This window comes from Anas platyrhynchos, chromosome 12 (genome assembly GCF_047663525.1).
Source record: "Anas platyrhynchos isolate ZD024472 breed Pekin duck chromosome 12, IASCAAS_PekinDuck_T2T, whole genome shotgun sequence".
NCBI classification, from domain to species: Eukaryota; Metazoa; Chordata; class Aves; order Anseriformes; family Anatidae; genus Anas; species Anas platyrhynchos.
The window spans coordinates 15,035,763-15,051,146 of NC_092598.1; the positions used below are offsets into that span (position 1 = coordinate 15,035,763).

At 44.1% G+C, this 15,384-nt stretch overlaps 1 protein-coding gene across 15 annotated transcripts in view; it reads left to right on the forward strand.

The window, feature by feature from the left end:
- Positions 1-15,384, forward strand: part of LOC101791976 (uncharacterized) — a 716,414-nt gene that overhangs the window by 612,857 nt on the left and 88,173 nt on the right. For all 15 annotated transcript variants that reach the window (XM_072043940.1, XM_072043938.1, XM_072043941.1 and 12 more), the window contains 2 exons: positions 2,457-2,548; positions 4,028-4,131. The gene's annotated coding sequence lies outside the window, so the exon portion shown is untranslated. The remainder of the gene's footprint in view (positions 1-2,456; positions 2,549-4,027; positions 4,132-15,384) is intronic.

The window sequence follows — 15,384 nt, forward strand, 5'->3', positions numbered from 1 at the left end:
AATGATATGGGGAAAAATGCAAAAAACATGAAAGATATGGCTTTTAGTTTTTTACTTTGGAGAGGTTACAACTTCAAAAGAAACCGACTACAACAACGTAAGATGTTTCTCCCTCACGCTGAAGTGATTTGGCCATAGGTGCCCGTGTTCTTTTTATAAATTTGTCCTCTGGAGGGTTCGAGTCCTCCTAAAGCTCACTCCAGGCAGCCAGTCAAGCACGTTCACCTCAATGATTAGTGAGAGGCCTGTGGTGTGCTGAAATATTATAAGGAGCCTATAGAGGAACTCATCATGAGCCAAACAGGTTACTGCCTTGGCAGGATTCCTCTTACTGGTTTGTGAAGATAAAAGGAGGACAGGTAAAGGTTAGTATTTCAAAGTAAGTGTCTTGGATCGTAAAATATTTGGTGAAATTATTCAAGAATAGTTCATCCAAGTGAAAATAGTTTCTGTGTATTGCTGTCAAGGTCAATGAAAGCTAAAGTCAGATGCTGGCCAAGCAAGCAAAAACTGCCTGTGGGCTCCCATCACTTACACACCTGGTAACTCTGAGCTTGACACAAAGAGTGTGGGGAGCAGCACTGGGAACTCAGAGGCTTTTTTGGGTCAGCTTCGCTGCTTTCAGTTGAGCTAAAAACCTCAGTGTCATAAGGACTACCCAGCACGTACTTCAGGAGAGCTGATGTGACCCTCTGAGATCCCACCCTCTCCAGGTTCGGGCTCTCCAGCTGCCCACCCTGTGCCAGACTTTCACATCCCACCCAGCCCAGACCTGTGGGCCACCAAGGTAGATACCTGACTGGCCACCAGTTATCTGCTTCAGCTCACATCCTGGTGTGTTATTTACTGTTCCCATCATGATATATGGGATAATTGGCTCCTCTTTCAGTATGAATTTAATCTTTAAACATCCAAGTTTTCAAACAGCTGAGATGTCAGGTGTTTTTGAGATGTAGGGGACCTTCCACCTGTCAGCTGTGGTGCAGTCACACCAAGCCAGGGATTTTGACAGAAGCTGCTGCTGTGAACACAACTGGTGCACGGGTTCTGATTGCTCATCTGGAGCTGCTAACAAAAAGCTGTTTACAGGGGCTGAAAGCTTTTGGAAACCAGCTCCTACTTAGGAGCCCGTGTCATAGCTAACAGCCCTTTGCCTGAGCAGACTGAGTGCCAGCCCCTATTGACCATGTCTTTTGAAACCCCTAGCTCAAAACATGGATGTCTCTGCTGAGCACCCATATGAGGAATAAACACAAACATTTGCGGAGGTTTCACGGGTCCTGCTCCTGATCTTCTGATCCTTTAAGACCTGTCTGCTAAGTTGTCAGGTGTAAGTGCTCAGGCTTCAGGAGCTTACTGAAGAGAAGATGCTAAGGAATGGTTGTTAACAAAAGCACATCCCTCAGGCAAAGGAGGAAGAGGTACAGGAGCTGGACTTTTAGTAGGGTTGTTCACTAGGACTCGCAAGAGCAGGCAAGATGAGATTTCTTTATCTTTTCCTACAGCATAGTAAATCTTTTGAATTTAAATTTTAGAGGTGGTTATTTGCAAGCTGAAAATATCTATTAGGTCCTTACCGAAGGGATGTGCCAGCATCTGAGTACAAAACGATCCTTCCATGATGTATGTATCTCCAACTTCAAAAGTGAATGAAAAAGGTGAATAATGTACTGGGCATGATAATGATTTGGACACCTTAATGTGTGCAATTCATTAGGAATAAGAAGTGTGTTTCTTTTGGGCAATTTGGCAATTCAGTACGTGATCAAATTATTGCAGAGTTTCTTCGTTTTCTGAGGAAATTGGGTATGGACACCTGCTACCCAGTGTAGGAACAGGGAAGGATATCTATTTGTAACGGGTGTTACTAATCTCTGGCTAGAGGTGTTTAATGAAGTCTATTTGGCATATAATTCTCAAGAAGTCCCATGCATCCTGTTTTCCTAAGGCATCTGTGGTGCTGGGTGATGCGCAGAGTTTGGTGCATCACTCAACATGAGAAAGCAGATGCAAAAGCACGATTCCAGGCACCATTCCACTTGCTGTGAAGCAAAGGGAGCTCTTCTTTGGTGAACTGGAAAAAAAAGAATTGGGCTACGTCTTCAGTGTCAGTTTGAATCTCGTCTTTGTTTTCTGCCATTTTGATGTTTGAATTTTGTAGCATGCTGTGTGATTTATTGGGCTTGTAAAATGAACATACTCCAACTTAAAAATCTACATGTTCCCGTCTGTACCCTGAGGATATCTCAAAAGGGGGGATTCAGAAACTGGGGGAAGAAAGGTTTCATGAATTCTGCAAACTTTTTCCTTTGAGTGCTTTTTTTTTTTTTAATACTTGAGTGGCGCTTACGAATTACTTACACCATCCGTTATAATTTAATGCATTACACAATAAAGAGTATCTGCTGTTCTTTGTGTATTTCAATACCAATGCTTTCCTTATCTATTTTCCCCAGCTTGCCACTCCGTGCAGTAGAGGTTCTGTCATGTGATATTACTCCACGCAGAGGGAAGTCGGAGCAGCCCTGCACGCTGCTTTACACCACTGGTAAGCAGTCAGAGGATTTGCTTTGGTCACAAATGTAGTTTCACATCGTGCATCTCTCCCCTCTCTCACATTGAACATAGCATTTCAACAACTGCAAATTCAGTGGTTGTCAGCTGCATCAGGATTTGAGTTAATAGCTTGTGTCTTTCTTTGGAATAGTGTTTTCAGCCCTAATATTCGTTTGTAGATGTTCCAGACTGTGCTCACTTGTAAATGTGTGTGTGCAGCTTCTGCTAACACCGATAACTATAATTTCTCATGCTGAGTGAATGGTAGACTTTTATTAGTTGTCCTCTAGATTTTACTGTCTTCCTTCAAGATCAGTGTAGTATTCTCCACACACTTGAAGACCTTTGCAAAATAGGAGCTGTTGCTTTCTCACTAGTTGTATTTCAGGTTGCCAGGTATGTATTGTCAAAACACCCAAACCATTGTATCACAGATGAGACCTGCATATATCAGTTTCCTTATTTCTATACCTGTGACTTCAAAACTCTTTACTAAATTCTTCTGAAATATTTTCAGGAAGAAAGGAAAACAGGAAATACCTCAGGATGGACTCTTATGCTGCAGAGTAGAACCATCTCACTTTCTTTTAGGATACGTTTTAATTTGTCCTTTAGGTTTGCCTTCATTGGACAGTTGATTCCATCATTAAATAGTTGGCTAAAACGGCTCTGTGTATATGGAAAAGGAGTCTAGACACCCAATTTTTAAATGGCTTAAGTTATGTAAAAATAATTAATTTTTTATGTCTTTGCAATACTCGTGGGCAATTAACAGTTCTCCTTGTCCCCTACCCTGCCCTGTATTTTTCCAATGCCTTTATTTTATATACAGTTGTGGACCCTGTACCAGGAGCTGTACTTCTCTATAATGGGTGTGATTTGTCTCATATGGGAATTCTGAATAAAATTACCAATAACGTACTTACATTCAATTAAATCTGTTTCAACTTTCACAGAATTTAGCCACTCAGTAGGGAAATCCTCTCTGCCACGTTTAAGGAATGGCAATCGATACACGCTCACTGGTAACATGTCTGCAAATTTCAAAACACTGTAAGGAGTTAGGTGATGTAGATGACTCTTTCTTAGTAAACTGCAGCCTGACAGCTTTGCTTAGCTATAACCAGTTCCCATTCATGTTGTTCAAAGTCAAATTCTATCAAGCTGTTTAGTTGTTTCTGACTCAGAGTGTCAGAAATCGTCAAGCGCCCCATTCTTGGGAGAGGAGCAATCTGGACACCATCAGAAAATGAGCAGGACAAGTTGTCTCGGGTTACACTGAGAAAAAACATCACAGTCTGGGGGTGAACTGAATGGGTACTCACCTCTTAAAACACTGTACGCTCGCACAGGCAGGATAACATTACAAAAACAACTTGGCTTATCCACTGAAGGGAAGTTTCAGATTTGTGTATGCATATCAGGAAGATATGAAAGGCAACCTGTGATTCTGTCAAATTGTTCTGTGCAGGAAAACATTGAGCTTTGCCTGTGGGAAGCTCAGAATCAGGAGCTGCGCGGGTACAGGGGAGTCCCATCACCTCAGCTTCACCCATGTCCCTGCTTCTGCAGCAGGTAAGCAGGCGGCGGTGGGAGAATGGGGAAAGTCTTTCAGCTGTGTGCACTCACCGGGCAGCGTGAGACTAGTAGGCGACTCAGAGAGATGATAGCAGAATGTGTCTGCAGGTCCTTAACCAGGCTGGCCCATTAACGCTGCATGTAGTTACCTGCTTTGGCCAGCTGAGAGGTAAAAGGTGAAGCTTTCTTGTGCTTTTCCTTTACACATGGAGGTTGAGCTGGACTTGTATTAGGACCTTGGATGTATTAGAGCTCAAACATGGGTTTAGGCCAACCTAACCTATGCTGGATAGACAAAGCCCTGTCTCTGTCATAGGGGTAACTCGATTAACGCCTACTTCTTTCTTAATAAACCAGTCCCCTGCCTCCCAGTGAGCAGGTAAGGAGTGAAAATAAAGTTGCCTTTATGGTTGTAACAAGCCGGGAATAAAATGACTAGGATGACAAATGTGGGTCAGGATCTGTCAGAGCTCACAAAGGACCCAGAACCAATCAACATGATTTCCTCAGCTGTGAATACTCAAGTCAGACAAATGTATAATGCATCCAACTCTCTCTAACGTGTATGTGCAGCTTCCATGCTGGGACTACACTCCAGGCTTTTGAAGTTTAGCCAGTAGCCACCGTATTTCTGGCTGTTTAACACTTGCTAAAGAAGAACTGAATAGTATCGGGCTGAATTATAATTTTTGCCCTGGGAAAGAAAGAGAGAAAACAAAAACTTAGCCAGACCAGTGGAAAGCCCTTTGGAATAAGAATTATTTTATACAGGAAAGATCTAAAAAGATCAGATGTGATTTTTGTTCGCATATTGAAGTGGAAGTGACCTGTGTAACAGTACAGTTGGTGAAGGTTTGTTGAGGTAGGAGGCATGTGTGAGGATGGCTTGGAAGGAATCAGTGGATGGGAAATGAAGCACGTGGCGAAATCAGAAATGGGAAAAATCAGCACAAAAGTTTAAGCACCCTGTGTGACGTATAGTGCTGTTGTAGAATGAAGCAGACTTTGTGGATATCTGTGATGTTTTATAATACTTCTTAAATAAAAAGTCTCTAAGAATATTTATCACTTCTCCTACTTTCCTCCTTTCACTCCGCTATTTTCTTACCCTGTAACTGGAGGAGGTGCTTTTGTGTCTCTTCTTCTTGCCTTTTTTTTTCCTGCACAGTTTTAGACACCTTAATTGTGGGTTATGCAGTTTGCTTCACTTGCCATTTCAGGAGGCCGCATCAGCCATCCCACCAGGTAGCATTGTTTACAAGCAGCTCTGCAACCTTTTCATCCTGCTCCCTTATTTTTGTTACACTTGGTGTAGCAATGCCATAGGACATTTTAAGTACGAATTGGTATTCCTTGTGGTATGTCCTCGGGTCTGTTATGCTTAGGGTGTTTGCGTTACCTGTTTAGACACCCACACGCGGTGTGGTTATTTTTGTTTGTGACTGAACGCAGGCTGTACAGCGGATGTCGCAGGAGTATGTTTAGAACTTCCATTGATCTCTTTAGCTACAAATAATCATTACCGTGGCAAAGCAAACAGCGGATCAAAAATGCAGGAACATAGCCCAAAGGGCGCTGCTCACTTTTCCTTCTGAAATACACGACACGCAGGTTTGAGGTGTAGAATAGCAACTGCTGAAAGGTATTAAACAAGAAAACAACACAGGATATCAAAAAATTAACTACCTGTCTTTGGTTCTTTAAAAAAAGAGAATGAGATAAAGGTACAGGCAGTGATGGGAAGTTGGTTGTCTTGTTCAGTTCCTCAGCACTAGCATAGCATAAGTCCCCTGCTGCAGTTTTGACTAAACACAGGTTTTTGCTTTGCCGTGCTGTTGCTGTGTGACAGTTGCACAGTTTGCCTGTGCCATGCCGGAGGTGGCTTTGTTTTGCCCTGTCCGTGGGGATGCCATGTATATACACATAGTTTGAGTTTATAGACATGTCCTGTGTTCCGCGAGGTAACACATAAAACTGTTTATCTTCTTGCTTAGTTTTATGTAGTAGCTATTTGTCAGGAGAAACCTGAGCTTAAGAGAAGAATTGCCTGAAAGTTTAAACCCAAGCTACATTAGATTGCAACATCCTAACTCCTGAGTCCCTGGGCTTAAGAGAAAGTAAACTTTCTGAGATCTGGTCCAATGTGAGTGTCCTTTTCATGGGAAGAAGTGACCCAGTGCCTCCCTCCAAATTCTGTTTCAGCTCTTTTGCCTGGGTGTAAACCTGGGCAAGTCACAGGGGCAGTTCTGTGTCTGCAGCAGGGATGGTGCTGGCTCCAGCACTGTTCCTCACCATCCCATCTCCTTCCTACGAGCCATGCTGAGAGTCTGAGTTCAAAAATAGCCCAGGGTGGGTGCAGACAGCCCCGTGTCTGTGAGCATGTGCTGTCAGAACCGCATGTCACTGCACCCTGCAAAGGACGAGCTTAGGTCGATGCTAGCTCGGGGAGGTCAGCACTTGCGCTGCTTCAGCCCCTTCCGTCATATCTCTCTGCTTTGGTCCTCCCTCAGTCCAAAGATTCATTTCCTTTCTTCCATGAGCCCTTCCACAGATAAAGCATTGACAAGTATGATGCCAGTAGCCACTGCGGTACAGGAGGATTGTTTGTATGTCTAAGAGATTCAGATGTAGATTATTGCTAGTTGAAACTTGTCCTACAGAGCCAAGAATGCTTTTAGGTCCTCCTTAGCAATACTTCTGGTCCTCATTAGAAACTGGTGGTTTGCATATTTAAAATAATTGTTCACAATAACTGCTGTCCAGAAGAAAAACCTGAGAAATATGTAGAGCATAAAGCAGCGTGATATAACAGCAGCGTGCTGGGTGCCATATTGTCTTTGGCTCTGTCCGCTCTGTGCAGTTGGCCAAGCACTTTCTGCAATATGGTGTGCCTGCTAATGATGACAGTGGTTTATTGGTAGCACTGCTCAGTCTTTGAAAAGTGGGGGAAAATGTGTCAGGAGTTCATGCCATCGTAGCACAATTGTTTGGGGATAATTATTGAATGCACACAAGAGCAGCGTTTTTTTTCCCTGTACATGAACTGTAGTTGATGTTGCGCTATTTTGGTTTTGTTTTCTGCTTAACATTCCTCTGTAAGTGCAGCTCCTCTGAGGCTTGAAATGAGACACACAAAACTGAACCAAAGTGACTTTGTTTTCCGTGTGTAAGGGGATGGACGCTGAGTGATAATGACATATTTTGCGTGTGAGCAGCAGGTGCGAGACCAAGTGTCTACTGCGGATTAAAGTAAATATGTTTTTTCTATATTTAACTGATATGTGACAAAGAAACAACGTTTAAATGTCACTTTCCATGGTTTTTTGTGTGTCTATAATTATACATTCTAATGTGCCAAGTAGCTACTCACTGAAGTTCAAATTTACATAGTAAAGTTGTGCATAACAAGACAAACAAGATACAGTCTAGCATTCATCTCCATGCATCTGGGCTGCCTCCACCCAGCAGTTACACTACCAACAAATGAATGTTTTCTGCTTTCTTGAGTTCACATAAATAGCTGTAAATTCCTATAATTAACTATGATAAGTCACTCCCCGCTATTAAAACAAAGACGTGTTTGTTTATCGGTCATACTTGCATCCACCACTCTTAACATTACGGTGTCGACTGATGTTTTTTCACTGTGTTAAACAAAGCAGAAATATTCCTGTTGGGCAATGCCGGAGTCCCAGGAGCGGCCTCAAAAGCAGGAGCACCAGGCTGTCGCCCGCTGAGTGCTCCACTTCTCTGCCGGCGGCCCTTCCTTCCCCTCGCCCCGTACTGCACCCCCTCCACGAGACCGTGGTGTTTAGGTGGGCAGCTACAGCACTGGGGAGCAAAGCACGGCCCAGAAGGGGAGAAGTAAATAAATGGAGATATCAAGATGCGTTAGTTCTTGTAGGTCCTAAAAATAAAGCACTTCTTATGAACAACATCTGATTTTCCATGTGTCAGGCCTAAATTTAGTCAGAGGCGATTTGTGGCAAAGCTGGTCCAAAGTTTTCTATGTTGTGTGTTTTTTTTTGTTTTTTTTTGTGTGTTTTTTTTTTTAATGACATTAAACTTATATTGGTAGTGATATAAATATATATATATATATTACTTTTTCCTGCTGAAATATGCATATTTTCCTTTTGTTGTGGAGGCTAGGGGCACCAAATTTTGCCCCAATCCTCCTTTTTCTTCTCCATTATATTTTTATTTTATAAGCCTACTCTCAGTGCTTAGTGGAAACTTCTTTCACTTATTTCTTGCGTCCTTTGTCTTCTGCAGGCTGAGGCTGTGCTCAGGTTGTGCCTGCTGTGGCAGGACATGCTTTTCACAGCTTTTAGTGTCTCAGAAGTAATACATCCTAGGAGATACAGACCATAGAACTAAATTAGGCACCCAAATTACAACTCCCATGAAATACTGAAAAAGGAGGGGGAAGGGAGAGGAACTCTAACAGTGACAGTTTTGTTTTGCCTAAATTTTCCATGGAGAAGTATTTCATACGTTATGTCAAATGGGAAAGCTGGTTATGTATCTCTGTCTGCATGCGTAGAAGATCTTCTGTGACAGACAGATTGCGAGAGTGGGGGTGTGCACTAGTGCCACGATGCTGGTAGCAAGCAATGGGGTTTGTTCTGTGCTTTGCCATCTCTTCCCAGCATATGTTCGTGTTAGTCATGTTAGGAGTTTAGTCAAAGATTCACCCGTTAGAGAAAATAGTGGTAACGGAGAACTTTGTATCTTTGTCTGGAAGAGATTAATCGCTGACGATCCTGAATAACAGGGATGCTCAGAAACATGCATTATGAAATGCAGGGCTGCTGATGACTGCCCGTTTGTTGGTCATCAAAGAAGTATGAAGCGATTTTCTTTCAAGGTGGTTTCTTTGGATAGCAGAAATAAAAGTCTTTCCCTTCCGATTTCAAAAGCAGACTGTATGTAGTTGCTTCGTTCCTTATGGATTTTGTTAGACATAATTACCATGCATGAACAGCACAGCGCATGGATTATACAGCAAATTCTGTTTTAGCCATGCAAACTCCCAGTGACACTGCGGGCTCTAACAGCTGTGAAGATGTGATTACAGTCTTTCATGTTAATATTGGGTGCCTTAAAGACCGCCGAAGCTGCTCCCAGGTCAGCAGAACCAGAACAGACTAGCTAAGACTTTGCTAAAACAGAGGTGGAGTAGAGGATTTTCTGTGAAAAACAGAGAAAATTAAAAACAAAGTTTATTATAGTGCTGAAAGAGTTAATTCTTAAATTTCTACCCCAGAACAAGTCACAAGTCACAGCTAGGTTGCCAGACTTGGCCTCTTATGCTAAGTTATTAGTTATTAAGTACTAAGTATATAAGTTATTAGTACTGTACCACGTGGATATTTACAGAGGAAAACTAATTCTGGCCTCATTGCATGAGGTGCAGTGCTATAATATGTGGCAGGGGACATGATATGTAGTAGCGTGTCGAATAAAGACAAAAGGTATAGAAGAGAAAGCCATCGTTCCTCCTTGTACACAGAGAAACTGAGGCACAGGGAGATGCAGTGCCTTGCCCCAGGCTGCTCCAAAAGGCTCTGTGTGCCCGAAAGAGCTGCTGGGGCTGCCAGAGGGGCAGCTGGCACCTGGTGCCTGGGTGAGCTTCCTCGTCCTGCAGCAGGAACAGGCAGCCCGAGGAGCTGAGCCTGGAGCTGGATAGGTTGCTTTTAAATAGAGCTAATCTGCCTGAAATAAATGGAGCCTCCTCTCCTGCTCCTCTCTAAGAGGCATATCGGTGGATCAATGGAATTTTGCAGCTGTAAGTTCTGCCTTTGGATAAAAACAGTCCAAGGGGTTGTTTCTAATTGCTGCCTTTTATTTTAAGCCCTGGTTTTCATATTCTTTCCAGGAGGAAGAATAGAAGCGTGAAAGTTTGGGAACATGACCTTTTTTTCTCCTCCTAGCTCTAGGCTTGCCCTAGGACCATCCTTTTTTACACCAACTCATTACAACTGTGAAAGGAAAAACTAAGAAAAAGGCAACAAACAGTAGAGCATAGCAAAAACCCACTTAAAATACTACAGCTCAAAATACCGCAGAGCCTCGTTTCTCTGTAATCCTCTTCTATTTAATGGAACCCCTTGTGTCCAATTCACCTTATATTTTTATTAATCTTTGTGATTTTCCCTAATGATCCTGTTATAAAGACATCACAGCACATGGCACAAGGACAATGCACATAAAAAGTTAAGAACGCATTTAACTACCAGCCATTGATTAGGCTTCTTGATGAGTTTAAATACTACCTGGGAAAGGCTTTCTATCAAATTCAATTGGCTGCAAATGCATTAAGCTTAATGAAATTCAAGATTTGGGTACATATGAATATTTTTTTCTTAGAGGAGGTGCCCTTGCCACGAGAATGTGCACTTGCTATTCAGCCTCCTGCCTCAGGGGGAAGGGGTGGCAAAAGGCGATTCGTGTGACCTCCCCAGAGCCTGACCCGGGTCCCGTTCCACTTAGTTTGCTATAAATCAGGAGAAATATCAGCAGCATCAGTGAAATTGCACTGGGCTTGGTAGTTCTTGTGATCTGGGGATGGAGAGGAGATGAAAGATGCTGGCAGTTTGTAAGATCTTGGATAATGTCAGTCTGAGAGATCCAGCAGTGGGTTTTGTGGAAGGGGCAGAGAGCAGCACAGCGGGGTTGGTGCTGGGGCTGCAGTGCCATGGTCCTGCCAGGTGACAGCAGAACTGCATCCATTTCCTGGGGATGCCGAGCGGTAGCAAAGCAGGACAACACCGAGGTGAGCTTCCATGAGAAACTCAGTCATGCTCGTGCCAGAGAGGGAGAAGAGGCACAGGGAGTATCAGTGGTTATCTCCAGGTTGCAGAACTGAGTGGCAGAATGAGGAGGTGAGCCCAAGTCACAGCACGAGGCTCCACCAGACCTTCCCAGGAGCTCAGGTGGGACATGTGCCGTGTGTCCCGTGCTCCATGTAATCACACAGGAGCCTGGTTTGATAACCAAGAAGGATTTTTTCCTTCCCGTGCCCATCCTGCTGTTACAGTCAGCTAAGCTACATCCTGCTGACCAGCAGCATATATGAAAAGTTACTGCAGAGTAGCAGCATGCTATAAATCCATGTTTTGGTCTGCTGTGAGGTACCTAGTTTATGCAGCCACCCCCCTGCTCACAGTTCAACCACAAGAGCATCATTTCTCAGTGTTGTTTTGCTCTTTCATGAAATTTCTCAGACAGACACAAGGCCATTCTTTCAAACAGAAATACAATATTTTATTTTTCCAAAGATGCAGTTCACCTTCTAGAAAGCCTATGTCTGTGCAAGAATTTCACAGGAACTCTAAAGGTTGCAGTAAAAATTAGTAGTTTTTGCATGGTTCTAAGCAGTGCATGCATCCCCTGTCACCTTTTCCTGGGCTGTAGTGAAGTCTTCAGTTTCCAAACATGTTCTTTTCTGCTCTCCAGACTTATTTAATTTAGAGTAGTTTGTATATTGGTTACTACACATATTTTGTTTGGCACATTTTTTTCCAAAACCTTTCCATAAAACTAAAAATATAACACACGGAACAAACCACTCCATTACCCAGAGAGAAAAACGTATTGCTGAAACACAGGAAAGTATGTTGCAAGGTATTCATTTTAACTTCAGCTTCTGTCATAAAATTCTGAAAAACAAAAAAATCTGGAACATGCAATTAAAATAATTGTAGGTGTGTGAATGCCTGCCTCCGAGCAAGGAATTTAATAATACATTAAAACCTTTATTTTTGATTCTAGCAAAATATACAATTATCCATACAAGCTGCCATTGCATCACGTCTTGAGTTCATGGAGGAAACTTCACCTACTGCTATTTCTACAGCATGGCGTGATATTATTACAGTTCTTACTTAATTTCACAGAGCAATGTGCTCTCCAGTACGCTGAACTGAAAGTGACACACACTTTCTTAGTAAGATTGTATTTACTATTGATTTATCTTGCCCTAGAGAGTTCTGGTTAACATTCCAGTGATAATTGACCCTGCCTTATTTAACTCTTTCAGAAGAGTATTCTCAGTCCCAGCAGCGCCTTGATGCTCAGACACTGAAACAACAGCCCAAGCAATATATTTGTAATTGCGGGAGGGTGAGTCACACCGCATGGCTAATTTCAGAGATTCATAAGAAAAACAGCAGTCTCGGGATAATATATCATTAATTAGCTCGTTAAAGTAACGGAGAGTTTTCAAACCTCGAGGAGGGAGGAAGTGTTGTCTAGCTTCTTAAGTATAACCTTTGTTATATTGCAAGCTTACAAGTGGTGTAACTTCAGCAGGCATCTTTAAAACTAATAGTTATTGCTGCCTACCCTGGAAGAGGCGTAACATCATCATATTCCATCAAGTGCAGCGGAGATGAACAGCCTTGTGCTGTTCCTGAGGGAAGGCTCTGCTGCTGCCTCACCAAGATCCCCGTTATGCCCCCACGATTTTTCAGGCTGATACAGTCCGGGTAATGAAAGATCGTGCCTCTGCCTACAAACTGTGCTTTGCCAGGGTGACTTGGGTATTTTAAGATATACTTTGAAATGCTTCCATTCAGCGTGTCTGGTCTTTATCGAGCTCTCACTAGTAATGTACAATGACCGTGGAGCTGGACCACGTGCATCCCTGCTGTTACTTAAAATACGTTAGGAAGATGAAATAGAAAATACAGCATTTACTTGTGACGTTAACAATGTTGTTGTCGAACAGTTTTGGGAAGCATTAGTTCTTGGCACCGTTCTTTCTCTTATCTTTTGTTTTTCAAGAACTGTTTGGGGAAAAGCCATTTCTGACACCCTGAGTGTCTCAGAGATGTCACAAACAAGGTTGCACCCTCAGGCCCTCGGCTGTGAGCTTTGGCACTGCCAGGGGTTGTGTGAGGGGCTCAGGGCTGGCCTGAGTCCACCTCTGTAGGCTTGGTCTGGCGAGGAGGAACACATACAGGCCTGGATCTGTAAGCAGGCATGTGAATACACAATTGGTTGCACAGATTGTCTCACAAGCTTCATCTTCAGTCGTGTGCATAGGGGTTAGTAGCTCAGAAAGCCCCTTCCCATGCACGGGTACCTGTGCAAAGGGAGCAGACAGCGTACCAGCAGGTGGCATCCAAGGATGCCCATCCCTGGGTGGGGCTGTGCCCAGGGGCCTGGAGATGGCTGGAGCTCTCTGGGGCTGCAGCTGCTGTCCATGGCCAAAACTGCCCTCCTCTCCTTCCCTAGTAACACCCTGGTGTCTCCTGCTTCTGTCTGGTAACACCTTCCACATCAGTCCTGATTCCCAGCAAGATTAGAAGTATGACTTCTTTTGTATGTAACATATTTATTTATAGGTCCAAAGTTTGCCAAAGACGTAGGATCATCCCTTTATCACATATTATCATATCATAGAATGGCTCAAGTTGGAAGGGACCTTAAAATCCCCTGGTTCCAGACCCCCTGCCATGGGTAGGGATGCCACCCACTAGATCAGGTTGCCCAGGGCTTCACCCAACCTGGCCCTGAACAGCTCCAGGGATGGGGCACCCACAGCTGCTCTGGGCAGCCTGTGCCAGGGCCTCAGCACCCTCTGAGTGAAAAGAGGTCTGAGTTTTCTTTGGAGACTGTGGAGCATTTAGTTCTGCTTGAGTGAAATCTAAAAATTGCATGGCCTAGCCATGATACTCACTGCTCGGTGCAGTTGACACCCAAAACTGCAAGGTGTTGCTTTGCCAGAGAGGCAGAGGAGGTGGATGACACCTGAAAGACTCTCGGGATTAGCCCGTGGCTCCGCCATCGCCCCGAGGAGCGTGATTTCGGTTCCGGTGGCGATGCCCCAGTTCATCACGCAGCACTTACTTGGCTAATCCACGAAGTGGCAGTCATAAATACTGATAATTAACACTGACAGTTAGTACTTATGATGTAAAAAATTACTCCTGCTGCCTCCCTCTTGAAGCTATCCCGTAATTATCATTATCCTTATTTTACGTAATCACAGTGTTTGCCTCTCATTCACCCTCCTCACCAGCAGTGAGCTGCAGCAGTGGTAATGCCCGGTGGGTTGCGTACGTGCCCAGATCAGCCAGCTGTCAGCATGCCAAGCAGGAGATGTGTGTGGCAGGACTGAGATACTGTTATTTAAAACACCAAACCGTGATCTCCGAGCTAGGACGGAGAAAGGGCAGAGCCTGCATTCGGGCTTGCTGCTGTCCTGCGGATGCAGCAACATGACTCGTTCCTGGGCCAAGAAACTGCTGCCAGGTGTCTCTACCCTGTCCTGCTGCTCCCTGCCCTTCGTTCCCACCCCATTCCATGGTGCGTTGAGCCCAAACGGTGCCCCCTCAGAAATCATCCTTGTTTGTGTGGGGTGAGCATCGAGGAGGGAGCAGGAGCGACTGACACCGGCTTTGCCACCAGAGCTGATGCGTCACACAGCTACACCCAAAGTTTCTGCCTCTCATTTCTTCTCCTTGCCTTCACGTTCAGCGAGATGTGGGTCAGGTAGTGGGGAAGGGTTAACTTGGGGAAGCAGCGAGCAGCACTGCTCCCAGGAACAGACCCGAGGTGTCAGAACAGCTCCTCTGTGGCTCCTTCAGGTGGTGGCGAGATGGGCTTCTTCAATACAGATCATGTAATGTGTTTGGGGACTATTTAAAATAAACGTTATTGACAGCCATTACATCTTACAGTATTAATAAGTATTTAGGGAATTTTTTTAAAGGTGAAGTATCGACAGGGAAGACCGTAACAGCTACTTCTGGGCCATTACAATTTATCTCCTAAATCAGCCCGAGTTTATGGTTCACTGACATGTTTCACCCTATTACCTGCCGAAGGGTGGTTAATGACAATGTTTGCTGCACATGATACTGCAGCGTGCAACACAGCACATCATGCAAAGGCCTCGTGGAGAAGTGCTCCTCTGAGGAAAGCTGTTCGCAGCAGATCTTTGCAGGGCTGGGTCTCACAGCTATACAGTAAAATAACAACAAGCATTCAATTCAGCCTCTCAGTGATGTCTGAACTTGCAAATGGATCCGGTTCTGGTAAACGTTGGGTGAAGTACAAACCCTGGCACCACCGACGTCCATATAATGAATAGGGGACAAGAGAGACAGCTGATATAAGTGCCTTGGCTCTGCTGACTGTAGTGGAGGAGCACAAGTTGGTACTTGCTGTTTCTGGGCAATGTGGAGCTTTCTCCTCTAAGGTACCACTTTCAGTTCAGCCCTAGATTAGTCATGAATT